Source organism: Marmota flaviventris, chromosome 1 (genome assembly GCF_047511675.1).
Source record: "Marmota flaviventris isolate mMarFla1 chromosome 1, mMarFla1.hap1, whole genome shotgun sequence".
NCBI classification, from domain to species: domain Eukaryota; kingdom Metazoa; phylum Chordata; class Mammalia; order Rodentia; family Sciuridae; genus Marmota; species Marmota flaviventris.
In genome coordinates, this window is record NC_092498.1 from 177,096,944 (window position 1) to 177,117,724 (window position 20,781).

The following is a 20,781-nucleotide window of genomic DNA, read 5'->3' on the forward strand; positions in this document are numbered from 1 at the left end:
TCAGGCACTCATAGATGAAATGGGACTAATCCTATTTTTATTGATAAGACTGTGACAAATATTAGGTATGAAATTTGGTTGGAAATATTAAAGTTCACTGTCCTGTATTTATGAAAAGAATAATTATGGCTATTAATATTATTGTTGCAGTGACTTGAATTAGAAAGTATTTTGATGTTCATCTGTGGGCTGCAAATTTTGCTTTATTAATTAGAATAGGAATAATAGCTAATATGCTTATTTCCAGTCCTACTCAGATGAGTAGTCAGTGGGAACTAAATAGTTGAATGAGTGTTCCTGAGAATAAAGTAAAATAAATGGTAGATGAAGTTAAGGGATTAATTAATATGGGAAGGATATAAACCAACATTTTTAGGATATGGGCTTGATAGCTTATTTAGCTGACCTTACTAGTAGGACATGGTGTATAGGGTAGCACGAAGAATTTTGGGTTCTTATGTTAGGTCATATATGGTTCTAGAAATAGGAGGGCTCAAACTTCTGTTATTTACTCTATCAAAGTAACTCTTTTATCAGACATATTTCTTTAAGTTTGAGGGGGAACACATGGTATAATAATAGGTAGGGACATATGTTATTTGCATAAGACTAGTGTTAGGGGTAAAAGTTTTTTATAATAAGAATATGAGTTAATCATATCAGAATCATGGATATGATACTTGAATTCATAAAAATATTGAAGTCAGGAGTAAGGTTTTTATAACAAAACTAAATGTAAAAGTTTCAAAGATTCATGAATTGAAAAAGGCTCCTATGAAAAGGATTGTGGTTAAAGCATTTATTATGATAATATTAGTATATTCAGCTATGAAGAAAGGACAGAGGGTCCTGCGGCATATTTTGTGGTGAATACTGATACCAGTTCTGAATCTCCCAAAGGGTGCTCTATTTGTTTCTGCTAATGTTGAGATAAATCATATTATTGCTAGGGGTCATGATGCTTAATAGTAGTCATATATATTGTTGGGTTGAGATAAGGGTTGATAAGTGACCCATTTATTAGTAGAACAGATACTAGAATAATGGCTAGAGTTACCTTGTAAGAGATTGTGCACAACTCATAGTGCTCCGATTAAGGCATTTTTAGAGTTAAATGCTCATCCTGATCATAAGATTGCATAAATAGCTAAACTTGATGTTGCAAGAATAAAGAATATTCCTGGGCTGGGGATGTGGCTCAAGTGGTAGCGCGCTTGCCTGGCATGCGCGGGGCGCTGGGTTCGACCCTCAGCACCACATAAAAATAAAATAAAGATGTTGTATCCACTGAAAAAACTAAAAAATAAAAAAAGAATATTCCTATGGTTATAATAATAAGGGGGAATGGCATGGGTAGGGGAATTCACATCATAAATGCCAGGGTAAGGGCTAGGGAGGGGACAATAATTAATAGTATGATGTAGAATGTTAAGGGCTTAAGTGGTTCTTTAATAAATAATTTTATTGCATCAGCAAATGATTGAAGTAAACCATAGGTTCTGACAACATCTGGGCCTTTTTAGAGTTGTATATAACTTAATATTTTTTACTCAATTAAAGTCAAGAATGCTATAGCTAGTAAAATTGGGATAATTAAGAGAAGTGAATTTACTAGAAACATGTTATGTTAAGAAAAGGGATTGAGGGCTGGGGTTGTGGCTCAGTGGTAGAGTGTTTGCTTAGCATGCACGAGGCACTGAGTTCACTCCCTAGCACCACATTAAAAAAAAAGTAAATAAACAAAATAAAGGTATTATGTTCATCAAAACTAAAAATTAAAAAAAAAAACAAGAAGATAAGGAATTTAACCTCTGGTTGTAGTCTTAAACTTACACAATTATGGGTCTCTGCCATGTTAACAAACTCTGTTCTAGGGAAGGGTATATAATAGTATACTAGATTTAGATTATTTCAATCTGTTATTTTAAGGCACTTTTATACTGGGAGAAACATCTTGAAAGTGACCTAGATTTCTCCAGTCTTAACTCAAATCATGTAGAACTTTAATTATTGAGTAAACGAATCATCAATAGTGGTTATTCCATTTGGATGCCCTGATCCAACATTGACGTTGTAAACCCTATTATGATTATGAACTCTTGAATAGATTGCACTGTTATCCCTAATGTAATTTGTGGCATTGGTCAATTATTTGGATCAATTGATGAATTTAAATTTGGACAAGCTTTGTCTGGATTATAATCATTTGTAGGTTAATTTATACTCCATGGTCACTGCAAGCTTATTGGTGAAATTTTATTTCTTGTAGAAATTGATTTAAAATGCTTAGGCTAATAAATTTAAGCTCTGTAGAGTCTTCTTGTCTTATTAACTTATTCCTGTCTCTTCTTATGGAAGTCAGTTTCACTTATTAAAAGTAAGAGACAGTCAAACCCTGTCAAGCCATTCATACAAGTCCTTATTTGAAGAACAAAGGATTTTGCTACCTTTGCATAGTCAGTATACTGTGGCGGTTGAACATGTGTCACTGGAAGGCAGTGCTTCTAATACTGTTGATGCTAGAAGTGATATTTTTGGTAAACAGGTGAGGTAAACAGGTTGATGTTTGCCAAGTTCCTTTTGCATTTTTTTAAAAATATTTTTTTAGTTATACATGGACACAATATCTTTATTTATTTTTATGTGGTGCTGAGAATTGAACCCAGGGCCTCACATATGAGAGGTAAGCACTTTGCCACTGAGCCACAGCCTCTGCCCCTTCCTTTTGCATTTTTAAATCTGTATGCATCACAGTGTTGGGTTAACAATATAATTATTAATGGTTGAATTATTCATATTATATTATAAGGTCATTAACTATCAATAAATTATTCTGATATAAACTTTGACAGGGAATGTTGAGAGCCACAGCTGAGTCGGAATGGCCCCTGGCATTTTGCCAGAAGGAATGGTTGAGAGGTGACGCCAGCGAGCCATTAAGATGATGATAATTAAGTTAAGCTGGGTATAATTGCTGTGACTGGATAATGCTGGATTGAAACAGGCTGTGTATTCAGTTGTATATTAGACCCCTGCTGTCCGGGAATAGGGAGGCTCCTGCTGCCTAGGGCGCCGCTACTTTTGAGTTCTCACGGAGTTCCCATTGAGTTCCGGTTGAGCTCTCGCAGGGATTCCTGGAGAGTTCGTGTTGGTTGGTGAAGTTCCGGTGGAGGGAGTTCCGGTTGGTGTGTGGTGTTCCTGGAGGGGCCGCGTGGGTGGCCTTTGCAGGAGTTCAGGCAATAAAGGAGTTCCTGTTTGAACCTACAAGTGCCTTGTGGCGGCTTGGTTATTTTGTGCCCAGCCAGACTGCAGCAAGGGAGAAATTATTTATTGTTACTTATATTAACATTATTGCTGGGGCTGGGGATGTGGCTCAAGCGGTAACGCGCTCGCCTGGCATGCGTGCGGCCCGGGTTCGATCCTCAGCACCACATACAAACAAAGATGTTGTGTCCGCCAAAAACTAAAAAAAAAAAAAAAAAATTAAAAAATTCTCTCTGCTCACGCTCTCTCTCTCTCTCTCTCTCTCTCTCTCTCTCTCTCTCTCTGTCTCACCTCTCTCTCTCTCAAAAAAAAAAAAAACATTATTGCTTCTATTGAAAGGATAAAAGAAACTGAATGTAAAATGTAAAGGACCAGGTATTGTAAAGTTTCTAAGCTGCACTCAAGGTCTGAAATTCCTGTGGCAGTTAAGATAATTCCCGGAACTGCCCATTAGATGTGTGTCGAAATCCCCCCCTTGACTACCTAGTTGCTTAATAACCCTACCCGTGTAGCTCAGGTACGCACCCCGGGGCCTAAACCAATCGATTTAAATGTATACCCCGCCTTAGGACTGACCTATCACCCCTGCCCGACCTGTTCCCACCAATGAATGTACTAATCATGTTTGAGAGTTGTTTGATTTTCCCGCGGTGTATGATGATTTGTTAAAGGGGACTATGATGTATGTAAAGTCCCTGCCCTCTCTAAAAAAATGTATATAAACCCTGCTCAAGTTGTTCTCGGGGCTCTTGGCCGCTCTCCCTTCTTGAGTGAGCATGGAGCCCCAGCGTACTGGATCTTCAATAAACCCCTGTTGCTGTTGCATGAGGCAGTCTCTTGGTGGTCTCTTCCTCTGTCGTTCGCCGGTCCCTTACACTATAAGTTTATAGATTAGTCCAGTTTAGAATTAGTAGGTCAATTAAAATACTAATAGTAAATTTAGTCAGAGTTTAGTTAAGCTTGAATGCTTTTTTAATTGGTGGCTGCTTTTAGGCCAACTGTGGAAATTTAAGATTTACTCTTATTTCCTTTTTTCTAAAGAGCTGTCCCTCTTTCAAATAACATTTAAACTTACATTAAGATTGTTGGTTCTTTAGGTAAATTTGAAATCAAACTAAGATTCTAACCTAGACAACCAGTTATCACTGGGCTATATTGGCTTTTCACTTCTGCTTATAAGTTGTTCCACTATTTTGCTACATAGACATATTAGCTCTTTTAGCTGCTGGTAAGTAGCTTGTCTGGTTTTGGGTTCTTGGATTAAATTCTTTTTGTGAAGTTCATTCTGATTAAATCATTATGCAAAAGGTAAAAATTTTAGTCTTTGCTTTTTTGTACTTTTAATTATTCTGTAATCTTTCCCTTATGGTACTATCTCTATAGCTCCAGTTGATAATTTCTATATTTTATACTTTTATAAAGGTAAATGTTTTATTTAATAAAATTGTGATATTAGAGTTTTGAGGCTTGTGGGCTAGCATTAGTTCAAAATGTTTAGAGTTGTGTGAAATCTTCTGGGTGTAAGCCGGATGCTTTGAATCGTTAAGCTACATTTTGATTATTCCAAACATACTTTCCAGTATGTTTACCTTATTATGATTTATCTCTACTTATATCATTGGTGAAACAAAATTTTTAGTTTATAATTCATAGTACTTGAAGAGGGTGACCGGCTGTGTGTACATGCTTTATTACTCTATTCAGTTAAGCTTTCTTTTTTTTTTTTTTTTTTTTTTTTTTTGTACCAGGGATTGAACTCAGGGGCACTTGACCACTGAGCCACTTCCCCAGCCCTATTTTGTATTTTATTTAGAGACAGGGTCTCACTGAGTGCCTTGTTTTTACTGAAGCTGACTTTGAACTGGCTATCCTACTGCCTCAGCCTCCCGAACTGCTGGGATTATTAACCTGTGTTTCTCCATCTGGCTAGGATGATTTTTCATGGCATTAGTTATGGTTAAATTCCATATAGAGGGGCTGGAGTTGTGTCTCAGTGATAGAGCAATTGCCTTGCACATGTGAGACACTGGGTTCGACCCTTAGCACCATATAAAAATAAATAAATAAAGGTATTGTGTCCATCTACAACTAAAAAAAAATATTTTAAAAAATTCCATGTAGAAATTATGACATTTATTACATATTTATTAAGTATGCTCTTTGTTTTAGGTTTTGTTGGGTTTTCTTCAAAACCTTCATCAATTTATGATGGATTAGGATTGATTATTAGTGGGGGGATTGGGTGTGGAATTGTATTATATTTTGGTGGGTCTTTTTTTTAGGTTTACTGGTGTTTTTAATTTATCTAGAGAGAATATTAGTAGTATTTGATATATAATTGCTAGAGCAACAGAAGAATACCCTAAGACCTGGGGGTCTAATGTTGTAACTTGAAGAGTGTTATTATTAGGCTTTTTGATAGAATTATTGATTGTTTTATTAACAGTGCTGTATGATGAAGTGGAGATTGTAATTGAGTTTAAAAATTTAGAGGACTGCGTAATGTTGGATGGTGATGAATTAGTGTTAATTCTTGAGGATTTCGTGGGGTGGCTACTTTATATGATTATGGGAGTTGATTGATGGTTGTTGCTGGTTGATCTTTGTTAGTATCTTTATTGTAACTGAAATTATTTGTGGTAATTAGATTACAATTGCTAATGCTACAATAATAGTAGGAATGAGAAAAATAATTTAATTAAAACTTTGTGATTGAAAGTTATGGTTGGCTATAATTTGGAGGCTTGCAATTGATTTTGGAGTTGTTATTTCTAATCAGATTAAGTCTAATAGGGTTGATGCTGATTTTTGACTTGTAGTGAGGTTTAGGTGGGGATATAGTCAACGCATTGTAATTGGAAAATAATATGTTTGAGAATTTGGAATATTGGAATAGTATTTAGTTTTAAGATTAAGAGTTAATTGATTTAATTATATGGCAATTGTGATTAGTGAAGCTGTAGTTTTAAAATATAAAGGTATAGTTATGAGTTGGGTATTTATAAAAGGGAGGGATATTATTAGATAGGAGAAATCCTTTGAAAACACTGCCAATTAAAAGGAGTTTAATTGAACTAATTAGTTGGGGATTGTTTTTTTTTAATAGAAATTAGTGTAGAGAATCGAGGCTGTCCAAGGAAGGCATAAAAGATAATTCATATGCTATAGATGGCTGTACGGGAGGTAGCAATGAGTGTAATTAGGGCTCAGGCATTGGTATACGACCCGTATGCAGATTCAATAATTAGGTGTTTGTAGTAAAATCCAGTTAGAAAAGGCATTCCTAAGTGCTAGTCTTCCAATAATAAGTAAGGAAGAGGTAAATGGCAGGATTTTGAACAGTCCTCCTATCTTTTGAATATCTTGTTTGTCATTTAAGTTATGAATAATTGATCCAGAACACATAAATAATATAGCTTTAAGAATACATTTGTGGGCTGGGGATGTGGTTCAAGTGGTAGCGCGCTTGCCTGGCATGCGCAGGGCGCTGGGTTCGATCCTCAGCACCACATAAAAATAAAATAAAGATGTTGTGTCCACCAAAAACTAAAAAATAAATATTAAAAAATTCTCTGTCTCTCTCTTTAAAAAAAAAAAAGAGAATACATTTGTGTAAATGTGAAGAACTGCTAGTCTCTAAGGTTGATTAATACCAATAGTCACTATTATTAACTCCAGTTGACTTCAGGTGGAGAATGCAACGATTTTTTCTTAATATTATTTGGGTTAATGTACAGATAATTACAAATAGTGTGGTGATGACTCCCAAACATAAGTGTTTGGATGGTTTTATTATTTTCTATTAGGGGATTGAAGCATACTAGGAGGAAAATTCCCCACTACAATGACTGAGCTAGAATGCAGATTTCATCTCTAGAGATTTCATCTCTAGAGTATCTGCCCCAGTTTCATCATTTTGGGGTTTGAACTTGAACATTTTGGAGTGGGATCTCATCAGATTGATGGTATATTTATTTATATTGATGTTCACATACATATGATTAAACATTTATGCACACATTCACAATCATTCATGCATATGTATGTGTGGATGTTTATATTCCTATTCATGTACTTTTTAAGGTACATGTACCTATGCATATTCATACACTTATTCGATTTTGTGTACATGTCCACATGCATTCATATTTATGTACACTACACCTTAATATTCATAGTCATGTATGTGTACATTTACATGTTCATACCATACCAATATCCATATATATTTACACATTCATTTCATACTTATGCATGTGTACATGTACATATTCATATTAAGCACATAAATATGAAAATATGTATTTTTTTATTTTTTAGCTTTAGGTGGATACATTATCTTTATTTTATTTTTATGTGGTGCTGAGGATCGAACCCAGTGCCTCACGCATGCCAGGCAAGCGCGATGCTACTTGAGCCATATCCCCAGCCCTGAAAATATGTATTAATATATACATGTACATGAAATTGAATGTGTGCATATGTGTACATATTTATGTGTGCACATGTACATATTCATATTTATACATGTTCCATATTCATATTTCTGCACACCTTCATACTCCTGTATGTGTATATGTACATATTTATGTACAGGCACATGTACATGTATATATTTATATTTATACATATATTTGTGTTCATATTTCTCTTAATACACATGTACCTACTCATTCATGTATACATCCACATTCATATTAATATACTTGTACATGTATATAGTCATTTATGTACCTGTACACTGTATTCATATTAATATTCATAAACATCCATATATTATACATATTCATATTTGTCTGCATATATACTCATTCATATTCATATCCATATCCATGTACATATTCTTGCAATTATTCATGTTCATATTCCTCTCTAGATTTCTATTTGTGTACATGTACATTTTCATATTCGTACTCATTCTTATTGATTTCATCATTTTGGGGTTTTAACTGGGACATTTTGTACTGAAACATGTCATTTTCATATTTGAACAAACTTTCATATTTATACTTTCTTGTACAGATTCATATTTATTTGTACACATTATCATGTACATGTATACTTTCATATTCATGTACATGTACATTTTCACATTTGTACACATATTCATATTCATTATACATTGATATGTGTATGCATCTTTTTGTACATGTATGTTGCATTTTTATGTTCTGTACATGCACATATATATTTTTATATTTAAACACATATTCATCTTATATACCTGTATGTGTGTATGGACATATTCATACACATATTTATATTCATGTTCCTTTTCATATGCCTGCTCATATTTATGTATAGATCATACACACATTCATATTCATATATGGTTCACATTCATATTCATACATTTTCATATTAATATTCATGTACAAATACATATCCTCATCCATATGCATACATATGCATATTTGGGTCATATATTCACATTAATATTAAGGTACTTATACTCACTCATATTAATGTTAATATACATATTTGAATAGATATTCATACAAATAATCATAAATATATTTATATACATTTTTATGGCTTCTCCATTTATATTTTGAGGGTAGAACTGAAAACAGCTGGATTTGGAACTCATCAGAAGGGCTCTTCATGTACACTATATTCATATTCATATAGATTCATCTACACAGCCTTATCTATATCGATTTCTCTATATAGCATTTGCTCCAGTATCCATCCCAGTTTCATCTCTTTAGGGCATTAATTGTCACATTCTGTCATCAAATGGAGGTTATATTCACATACACATTAACACAAATATTCATATTCATGTACATGTGTACATTCATATTACTATTCATGTACATATTGATATGTACACATACTTATCTGTTTGTGTACATGTAAAAATTCTTGTTATATATACATATTTCTATTTGCATGTATATGTACACTTTTATATCCATGTCCATGTCCATGTCCATTTTCATATTTGTACACACAAATATTTATGTACACATTCATACATATATTTGCATGTACATGTATACTTTCTTAATCATGTATGGTACATGTATATTTTCACATTTGTACACATTCATATTCATGTACACTTTGATATTCATACACGTTTTTGTACATATGCATGTACACTTTCATGTTTATGTACATGCACATGTACATTTTTCTATTTGAACACATTAATATTCATGCACATATGCACTTAATATTTATGTTCATATACCTGTACATGTGCATGGACATATTCATACATATATTCATTTCACATGCATATTCATATTTATTTATAGATCACACATATTCATGTCTTTACATTCATATTCATAATTTTCATGTTAATATTCTTGTACAAATATACATATTCACATCTGTAAGCATACATATTCATATTTGGATCACATATATTCACATAAATATTCATGTACCTATACTCATTCATATTTACATTAATGTACATATTCAAATATAGATATTAATATTCCAATAAATAATAATTATCTTCATATAAATTTTTATGCCTTCTCCATTCATACTCTGAGGATAGAACTAGAAACAATCTGGATGGGAAATCATCAGAAGGACTGTACATGTATACTGTATTCATATTTATATAGATTCATCTATCTAAATCCTTCCACCTATCTAGATTAATTTATCTATCTGGATTTATCTATCTAGATTCATCCATCTATATTCATCCATTTAGATTCATCTATCTAGATTCATTTACAAATCTTCATCCATTTATCTAGATTCATCTATCTAGATTTATTTATATATCTAGATTCATCTATTGATGTTAATCCATCTATGTAGATCAATCCATCTATCTAGATTCATCCATCTAACTAGTTTCATCTTTCTATATAGATCCATCTCTCTAGATCCATCTGTAATAGTATCTGCCCCAGTATCCACCCCAATTTCATCTTTTTAGAGTATGAACTGGAACATTCTGTAATGGGATCTCATCAAATGGAGGTTATATTCACATTAACATTCATATACATATAAATGTATCTATCATTATCATATTATGTACATGTACACATGTACCTTCATATTCCTATTCATACACTTTTCATGCAATATTCATATTCATACACATGGTCACATTCATGTACATATTTGCACCCATATTCATGTACATGTATATGAACACATACTTGTACATGTTCATATTCATATACATGTACACATTCATATTTGTATGCATGTTTGCATGTACATGTATACTTTCATATTCATATACTTGTACATTCTAATATTTGTACATATATTCCTATTCATGTACACATTCATATTCGTATGCATATTTTACATGTACATGTACATATACTCTCATATTTGTCTATTTGTGCAAGTACATTTTCATATTTGTGAACATATTTATATTCATATGCACATTTTGTACATGTACATATTTATATTTATATAACATACATGTATCTGTACATGCATGTATTTATATTATATATAAATATACATCTGTACATGTATATTTATAACATACATGTATCTGTACATGCATGTATTTATATTTGTACATATTAGTATCTATGTTCATTTTATATGCATATTTGTGTACATATTTACATGAATATTCATGTGTGTTCATATTCACATATTTTTATATTGATATTCATGTACAAATCTACATGCATACATATTTGTTGAGAGCCACAGTCGAAGGGGCCCCAGCAAACTTCCAGCTGCCAGCTGATGATTGGCTCACAGCGGCCCCAGAAAACTTCTAGCTGCCAACTGATTGGCTCCTCTGCAGTGATGCTCATTGGGCTGTTTCCCTGCCCTTTCAGACCACGGAGCTGCTCATTGGGGGACTTTTTTGGCTCCGCCCACATGACCCAGCCAATCAGCCTCAAGAGCAGGAGGGGTCAGGGAGGTTGAGAGGCTTGGTGGTGGCAGTTGGGCTCTGAGGTTTTTCCTAAGGAGCTGTGTGGTGTGGTTCTAAAAATAAAGTTCGTTTCTTTTGACAAGTGGCTCTGAGGTTTTTCCTAAAGAGCTGTGTGGTGTGTGTTCTAAAAATAAAGTTTGTTTCTTTTGACAAGTGGCTCCTGAATTGTGCCCAGCCAGACTGGGGCACATATTCATATTCAGGTTCATGTATATTCACATAAATATTCAGGTACATATTCTCATTCATATTCATGTTGATGTACATATTTATATATACATATTCATATTAATTCATATGATAAATATATTCATATACATATTAATGCTTTTTCCATTCATACTTTTGAGTGTAGAACTGGAATAATCTGGAATGTGAAATCTTTAGGACTGCACAGAAATGACTCCCCAGATTGGGTGGATTATACATGGTTCTACCCGCCCACCCCCCACCCCCATGGAGGGTATGGGAACCTGTGTCCCTCAATATGTGTAGTACACAGGTACCTATTTCTCCTGAGAAACTACTCCCCTCACTTTTGGGACGGTACGGAGTTCTATTCTCTCATTTGGGCACAGCGTACCATACCCCATACTGAGCAAAAGGCACTGGAATATTTCATCTTTAGATTGATCTGTAGATTCATGTGTAGATCCATCTGTAGACCTATCTATAGATTCATCTGTAGATACACATATAGATCCATCTATCCATACTTCATACTATTAAGATTTGAACTGGAATATTCTGGAGTGTTATCAGGTAGACCATACAGTGAAAGTCCCTTTCTCGGGTGGAAGATAAAATCAACTTACTAGGTGGAGTTCATGGGTATCTACTCTCCTCATGGGGTGAAAGACCCAGAGACCTACTCCCACTTGGGAACCAATAGTCCTCCTGATGTGGGGGGTGTGGATAAATACTCACCTCCTCCAGCAGAGGGCAGGGTGATCCATTCCCCATATAAGCAAAAAGCACTGGGATTTTATTCATATATACCTGCTTACATATACATGTACATTTATTTGTATATTCATAAAGATATTCATACATACATTTATATTCATATATCAAAATCACAATACTTATGTACATGCTCACATTCATATTAGTATATACTATTCATGTATATATTCATGTGCATATTCATGCACATGTACATATTCATATTCATTTACAAATATATGTACATATTTATATTCATGTAATTATATGCACATGTACATATCTTATGCACACTGATATTCATATTCATGTACTCATTCATATTCATTCATGTGCATGAACATATTCATACATGTAGTCAGGTATGTGTACATATTCATATTCATGTGTATGTTCATATTCATACATGCATTCAGGTATGTCTACATGGGTTCATATTTGTGTGCATGTTCATATTCATATACATTCATATTTGTGTACACGCATGCATTTATATTCATATTTATGTTAATAATCATGTTCATATTTGTATTCATATGTACAAATATTCATATGCACACATACAGGTTCATGTTCATATTCATGCACGTTTATGATAATATTCATGTATGTATTAATAACAATATTCATACATAATATTCATATTCATGTTCATATATTCACACACATATTCACGTGCATATTTATATTCATATTGATGTCCACATTTTTATATATACATATTCATTTCATGCAATATGAATATATATAAATATTTATGTGAATTATATACCTGTGTCTTCTGCTCAGAATAGGGAATGGATCACCATGCTGTCTGCTAGACTATGTGAGTCCATGCCCTCTGCCCCATAATGGGAGTATTTCTCCGTTGGTGTAGTGCTGTTGCAATGTTTTTCAGCCCATTTGGGGAATACTTTCCCATGCCCTCCACGTGGTGAGGGGAATAGAACCATGTATTCTCTACCTAATCAGGGAGTTAATCCCATCTAATGATTTCCCATTCCAGAATATTCCAGTTCAACTCTCAATGTATGAAACTGAAGAAGACATAAGTATGTCATATGTGTAGCTATATGTATAGATACGTTAATATATTCATACATATATACATGAATATATGTATATGTATCTAGCCCTACGCTAGATGAAGGGAGTTGATCTCCACGCCCTCTACCTTGTGTTAGGAATTGTCCCCATAGGGGGTGTAGGATCCTGTGTCCTTCACCCCATGAAGGGAGGGATCTTCATGTCTTTCACCTGGTTAGTAAAGTAGAACCATGCATCCTACACCTATCAGGGGAGTTAATCCCTGTACATTCCTTATAATGTTTTCCCATTCCAGAACATTCCAGTTCAATCCCTGAAGCACGAAACTAGAGAAAACGTGTGTGTGTATATGAACATATATATGAATATACTACATATGAATCTATGAACCCATATATGAAAATATATATGGATATCCCTGTGCCTTTGGCTCAGTTTGGGAAATGGATCACTGTGTTCTCTGCTAGATTAGGGGTGTAGATCTCCATGCCCTCCCCACTGAGGGAAGTAGGTCCCTGTGTCATTCACCCCATGAGGGAGGTGGTCCCTATGTTCCCCACATAGTGAGTGGAGTAGAACCATGTATTCTCCACCTGATCAGGGTAGTTAATTCCTATACCCTCCATTTGGTGTGTTCCCATTCCAGAACATTCCAGTTCAATCCCTAAAGTACGAAACTAGAGAAAACGTGTGTGTGTGTGTGTGTGTGTGTGTGTGTGTGTGTTTTCATATTTAAGTAGTTATTGGTAGGGTCCCTCAAGGGCCCTAGGAGAGATACCAGGGACAGCTAAGGGGGAGAGGTCCAGGTACAATGACATCAGTTAATTGGATGATGAAATGAAACCAGTGAGGCATCCAGCTAGAATCTTTGAAAGTTTTTTGTTTTCTCAGTGTGAAGAATTCTGCCCTGAGGTTACACATGGGTGTACATACCTGCTAGTACCCTTCACCCACTGATCCAAAGCTCCTGTTTTTATATAGGAATATTCAGGGGTGCAATGTTTAGATTATGAGAGCTAAATCTAATATGTACAACCTCATTTGAATGAACTAACTGGATGGTAACTGTAGGCAGTGCCATGTGACTGGAAGAGGTGGGTCACTGAGAGAGTGCCCTTTTTTAAGGGTTCTTCATCTTCCCTGTGGACCCTTCCCCAACTCTCTTGGCTTCCTGGCCACCTGGAGTGAAACAGCTTTTGTCTACCAAGCCCTTCTGCCACAATATCCTGCTGCATCTTGCACCCAGAGCAATGGAGTTGGCTAACCATGGACTGAACATATGAAATCGTGATCTAAAAATAAGTTTTTCCTCCTCTGAGTTGTTCTTGTCAGGTATTTTAGTTATAGCAATGAAGTGCTGACTAACACTCATATTTTTTAAATTTATTTTATTTTTAAAAAATATTTATTTTTTAGGTGTAGATGGACACAACACAATGCCTTTATTTTTTTATGTGGTGCTGAGGATTGAACCCGGGTCCCGCCCATGCTAGGTGAGCACTTTACTGCTGAGCCACAATCCCAGCCCAAATAATGTTGGGCTTTAAGTATTGCCCTATTGCATCATGGGAGTGACAGATTGAGGGGATTTGGGAGTTCTTTTTGGAAGAGGCAATCTTAAGGTTTAGAGAGTAAAAGTGTTACTGAAAGCTTGGCCCTTGTCCCTGATGCCAATCCAATAACGAGGATAAGGTTTTGAGAAAAAGGAAAAAGAAGGGTTATTGCTTTGCTAGCAAAGGAAAAACACAGATGACCCCTGTCCCAGAGACTGTGATTCTGCTCATCAGCAGGAACAGGAGGCTTAAAACAAAAACAAAAACAAAAAACCTACACAACACACACACATTTTTTAGTTGTAGATGGACACAATACCTTTTATTTGTTCATTTATTTTATGTGATGGTGAGGATCAAACCCAGTGCCTCACACATGCTAGGTGAGTGCTCTACCACTGAGCCACAACCCCAGCCCAGAAAAGGAAGCTTTTAAAGAGGTAATTTAAAGGCTACCTTCCTTAAATTCTCTGTTGGAGTTTTAATTCACTTGTTAATTAGGGAGATAGTAATTTCTGAGATCTGGTACCATCCCCAAAGTCTGGATTACTTCCTTCCTAGGTGTGTGTGCTTAAGGACACACAAATCTACCTAAAATGGGGAAGAAAGGTAATCCACTGTTCCTGAGATTAGGGATGAGTAGGGAGAGAGGAAGAAAGAAATATGTCTATTTTAAAAATAAGTTGCAAGCTGGGCACACTGGTGCACCCCTGTAATCCCAGTGGCTCGGGAGGCTGAGATAGGTGGGTCACGAGTTCAAAGCAAGCCTCAGCAAAAGCAAGGCATTAAGCAGCTCAGCGAGACCCTGTCCCTAAATAAAATATAAAATAGGGTTGGGGATGTGGCTCAGTGGTCAAGTGCCCCTGAGTTCAATCCCTGGTACAAAAAAAAAAAAAGCTGCGGTGGCAAAGGCTATATTCAAAGCATAAAGTAGACCACTGTTACAAAAGTATATTTTGGTGGTTTAGAAATGGAAAGGTTAGTGTGAACATTTGAAGGCAACTGTGCTAAGCTGTACAGAGGTTAAAGTCCTTCACAAGAGAAACAAATTAGAAATGTCATGATATAGAGTTTGGTGGAAAAATTATGACATATATTTGAATAAACTATAGAGAGGGCCAGGTTTCAGAGCTTTGCTGGGGACAACTGTCATGGCCTCGAATAATAATTTGCTTAAATTTTTTGAGACTTAATTTCTTCATCTCACTACCTCACCCTTAGAGGGTGGTAGTGAGAATTAGAGAAGTATGTAAGATATCCACTGGCCCTGTGGAGTGTGATAATGGGAAGATACTGCCATGAAGTTCTTTAATAGAGTCATACTTTCTGTTGGTAGCCATCAGTAGCTACTCTTACATGAGACCGCATGTCTCATCACTCAGCGATTTTTATAGAAGAGGTGGAAAAAAACCTGAAACATAAATTAGTTTACTTTTAGTACTGGGGATTGAATGCAGGGGTGCATCACTACTGAAGGGAAAGTGAGGAATGAGAGATGGGTAAGCGAGACATGAAAGATGGAGACCAGGCAGAGATACACATGAGAGTTTGTCAGAGCTGACAAATAAAGGCCATCTCACTATAGGAGAGAAAGGCAAAACAGGCTTGAGTTCTGGGACTTTTATGGGGGAGGCTCAGAGCAGTCTGGATCCTAATGCGGCTGGGTCCTAATGCAGATGGTTAGGGTTGGGTTGGTATGAGGGAGTGGTGAGTCTTTTTCAGAAAGGCCCTGGGGCAGGAAAGTGAAACTTTTTCCTTAAAATGTTGACTGTCATTTAAGATGGCCATCCAAATGCTAAGCAAGGACCTTACGATATCTCCAGCCCTTTTCATTTTTTGAGACAGTGTCTAAGTTGTGATCCTTCAGTCACTGGGATTATGGGCGTGCACCACCACACCCTGCAAAGTCACCCTTAAAAGAGTTTTCCAAAGTAAAGGGTAGAAAATTATCTCTGGTTTTCATTTTCTACACTGTTTTACAAGATTTGATATCCTCATTGATTTTGTGTCATCTTTATTAAACTTAGGTCCTTGTGGCCTAAGGGATTGTGTCCTTTTAGGATGATGGTTCTTAAATTGAGGTCATAAGAGTCTTTGAAAGTATGAGAAAAGTGTCATCCAGAAAAGCGCAGTCCTATTTCTCTTGTTATTTCATAATCCTCTATGAAAGGATTATGAAATAACAAGGAATGTAGGAATCCCTGCACTGGGATATCACAGATAAATATAAGCATCTGTTTGTGATACATGGGTTACTGTGATACTTATCATGCAAAGAGCACACAGTTATGATTAGTAGTGTAAAGAATGTTGAAAAGCATGTTGGGCAATGGTGTTTTCATTGAGTGACATATTTCCCTTATTTGGTTAATTTTCAATCCTATAGGAGTATTGAAGAAATATACAGTATCCTTCAGCTGGATCCACCAGTTGTTAACAAGGCTTTAACTGGCTCTATAAATATACATTTTTTAACTAATTGAAAGTAAATTGCATATATTGTGATACTTTACTGTTAAGCACTTCAGGGTATATTTCCTAAAAGTAAAGATGGTCCCCAAGAAACACAAACCATGATCAAAATGAATGGTATAGTTTAATGATCTAATGTTTTGGGTGAAAGCATTCAAATAGAAATCAGACATATGCTGAGATTTATTTATATATTTATTTATTTAGTACCAGGAATTGAACGCAGGGGCACTTTACCACTGAGCCACATCCCAGCGGGGTTTATTTATTTTTCTTTTTTTCTGTACGAGGGATTGAACTCAGTAGCACTCACCACTAACCACATCCCTAGCCCTATTTTGTATTTTATTTAGAGACTCTATCAGTGAGATAGAGTCTCTCTGAGTTGCTTAGCACCTCACTTTTGCTGAGGCTGGCTTTGAACTCAGGATCCTCCTGCCTCAGCCTCCCAAGTTGTTGGGATTACAGGTGTGTACCACCATGGCCCACATGAAGTTTTATTTTTGTAAAGGGAAACAGCTTCTTTTAGTACTAATTTTTTTTCAGTGACCTCAAAACAATTTTCCACACTTTTGCAAATTTTTAGTATGCAGTTGAGGAAGCCATGAACACATTATTCTGAAAGAGTAAAGACCCTTACTCTAGGATTGTCAACACTTAGTGCAGTGCTATGCCCAGAGTGCCTAGCCACATGGAGAACACCTGGTAATTTTTAGGCAAATGGGTCTCATGTATAATTTTTCACATTTAGGAAAAGGAGATGATCTGGTTCAGAACTGCTTTACCTGTACATGGTTTCCAGTTTCAGTGCAGAAAACTCAAGTGCACTGTCTCCCTTTTCACAGAAACCAAGAGTTACTATCTTTAGCCACTATAGCAACTGCAATAACAAATCCCAAACCAATTCCTATTGCTCCAGAGGTATGAGCATCAAGCCTGTTGAAGAACAAAACTAAAATAAAACTCAGGGGCGTGTCACAGAGAGTGGGATTAGCACAAAACTTTTAGTCATATTTACATGGATCATAGAAAAATAAAGAAATGTAAAGACATTCTCTTTCTTTAATATAAATTTTTAAGCTAGATGTTATGTGCATGCCTGTAATCCTAGAGATCTGGGAGGCTGAAGCAAAAGGATTGCAAGTTTGAAGCCAGTCTCAATAACTTAGTGAAATGCTGTCTCTACATAAAAAGTAAGAAAAAAAATGCTGGGAATGTGGCTCAGTGGTAAAGTGGCTCTGAGTTAAATCTCCAGTACCAAAGGATATGTATATAAAATGTTTAGACTGATTTGTCAAGGATAGCAGTATGAGAGGAAAAAGCTACTCGATTATTTGGAGGACTGTAAATGTATCCTTAGAACACTGAGTATACAAATTATCCCATGGACACTAAGGGATATATCAAGTGTAAAATCTCTACAAAACCTTATCTAAGAATACATTATGAAATATATTCTTTTACACTAAGCATGTATAGTTTTCAAATGTTTCCTTAATCTGCATTATTATAATTTCAAATTAAAAACACTATAATTTCTTAGAAGTCTTTTTTAAAAAAATATTCTTTTTTAGTTATAGTTGGACACAATACCTTTATTTTATTTATGTATTTTTATGTGGTGCTGAGGATCGAACCCAGCACCCCACACGTGCTAGGTGAGCACTCTACCACTGAACCACAATCTCAGCCCTCTTTTTTGGAAGTCTTACCTTTGACAAGGAAGGTAGTTTTGAAGCAACAACAAATGTCCATAGTATTTGCTCCTTTGCTTAGCCTAAAATCCTAGGCAGTTGTTGGTACTGGAGATTGAACTCAGGGGTACATTACCACTGAGTCATATTCCCAGCCCTTTTTATTTTTAATTTTGAAATGGGATCCTGCTAAATTGACCTTGTGATCCTCCCTCCTCAGCCTCCAGAGTTGCTGGGATTACTGGCATGAATCACTCTGCTTGGCAAGGGCAGTTGTTCTTGAACATGGTAGAATACTGTGTAGGCAGGGATTTGGGGAAACTAATTACTAAAACAATAAAGAGGAATATACTCTACATTAGATTGAGATACAATGAAAATAACCAATTTCAGTAAGCCACTACCAAACTAAATTGGAAATAGGTAACAACTATAAGCTATAAGATTCCCAAATGGCTGTTTCATGGCCACCCTCAGAAGCTAACTGAACAATCCTGTGGGTGGGGGACTTATCCCATAGTCCTAATTTGGGACACAATCAAATAAGCCATAGAATATCTCTCTTCCTGGAAATCCACAATGCATACTAGCATATTAAAGATACCAAGAAGTCCTATAGTAAAGATTGCTAGGAAACACTGGGTTAAACAAAACTAAATAACCTTAATCTGAGTATTCTTAGGAAAACAAGTGCCTTAGAAAAAGTTTTATCCCTGAATATTTTCATCTGAAATGTGGCGCTAAATTTAAAATTAAAGGACTACAGAAGACAGTCTGGAAATATAGTTCTCCCTCCACATGCTGGAGAATAAGGGTACACTATATTCACTATTCTACAGTTCCTGAATGAAGATAAAAATAGCAAGGTAAATGCCTTTGTTTAGCCATATGCCTTCTGGTGCTCAACAAAAACCACCTGGGGCATTAACAGAAACAGTCCCAACTAGCCCCAGCACTACATCTTTGTGGTTTTTACTGTATGACTACGCAGCATTGTGATTTCTAGGAACATGTATGTCACAGACTAAGTGAGCCATGAACCTGAAGTGTCTAGTTTCATGGGGTCTAAGGTAACCTTCAATGCAGCCTCTCTGCAGGATACTGCCATGGAGTCTTATCAAATTGTTCTAAAAGCTAAAAAACCACAATTTTTCTTTCCTTTTTGAAAATCAATTTTATCACATTAATATATCTTCTTAAAGAAAACACACTGCTTACTATGCTATTCTACCCTTCACAGTGCTCATACTCTCTGCTTTTCCTTTAGTCAGGAAAAGACTGATAAATGAATAATATGGTAAGCTTTTTTTTGGGTCAGTGTGGATTTCTGCCAGATGCTGGGATTCCTGTAGGACACAGTGAAGTGCCACCATCTCTACATCTTATGGTAAGAGCTCTTAAGCCCTCTTTAGTCTTTGACACTTAAAGAAAACCACCCCCTCCATAGAACCCTTATAGAAAGGCTGATAAACACCTACAGAGTCTTGTGATACAGATCAAATGCTCCAGAGTGATTTCATATGTGACTGGAGATGCAGTTTAATATCACATACTTATGATAACAAATATCCAAAATCAAGTGATATATGTGACAATATTTTAAATCTCCTATCATAATGGAGTGAATATATAAGATATATACAAAAATAAGAACCTGGACAAATCACTGAATGCAATTTGGGAGAGTAAAAGCTCTTTATTAACTTAGAAAAATAAAATAAAATAAAAACCTAAAAAAATTTCCATCCTGTAAAGCTATTTTTTGGGCTGTAACCCAAAACTCCTTTTGGAAGTTGCATTATAATTTTTCAGACAGTGGTATCCTACTTAGTAAATCCATTTGCATTCTGAATGACTTTAAATTTTTAAATGCCTTCCAAAAATGCTTAATTTACAGAAATACGAGCTAAGTATA

The 20,781-nt window shown here is 35.4% G+C and overlaps 1 protein-coding gene across 20 annotated transcripts in view; it reads right to left on the reverse strand.

Moving 5' to 3' along the window:
• Dnase1l3 (deoxyribonuclease 1L3) overlaps positions 1-20,781 on the reverse strand; it is a 66,787-nt gene that overhangs the window by 41,505 nt on the left and 4,501 nt on the right. The gene's annotated exons all lie outside the window — the stretch shown is intronic.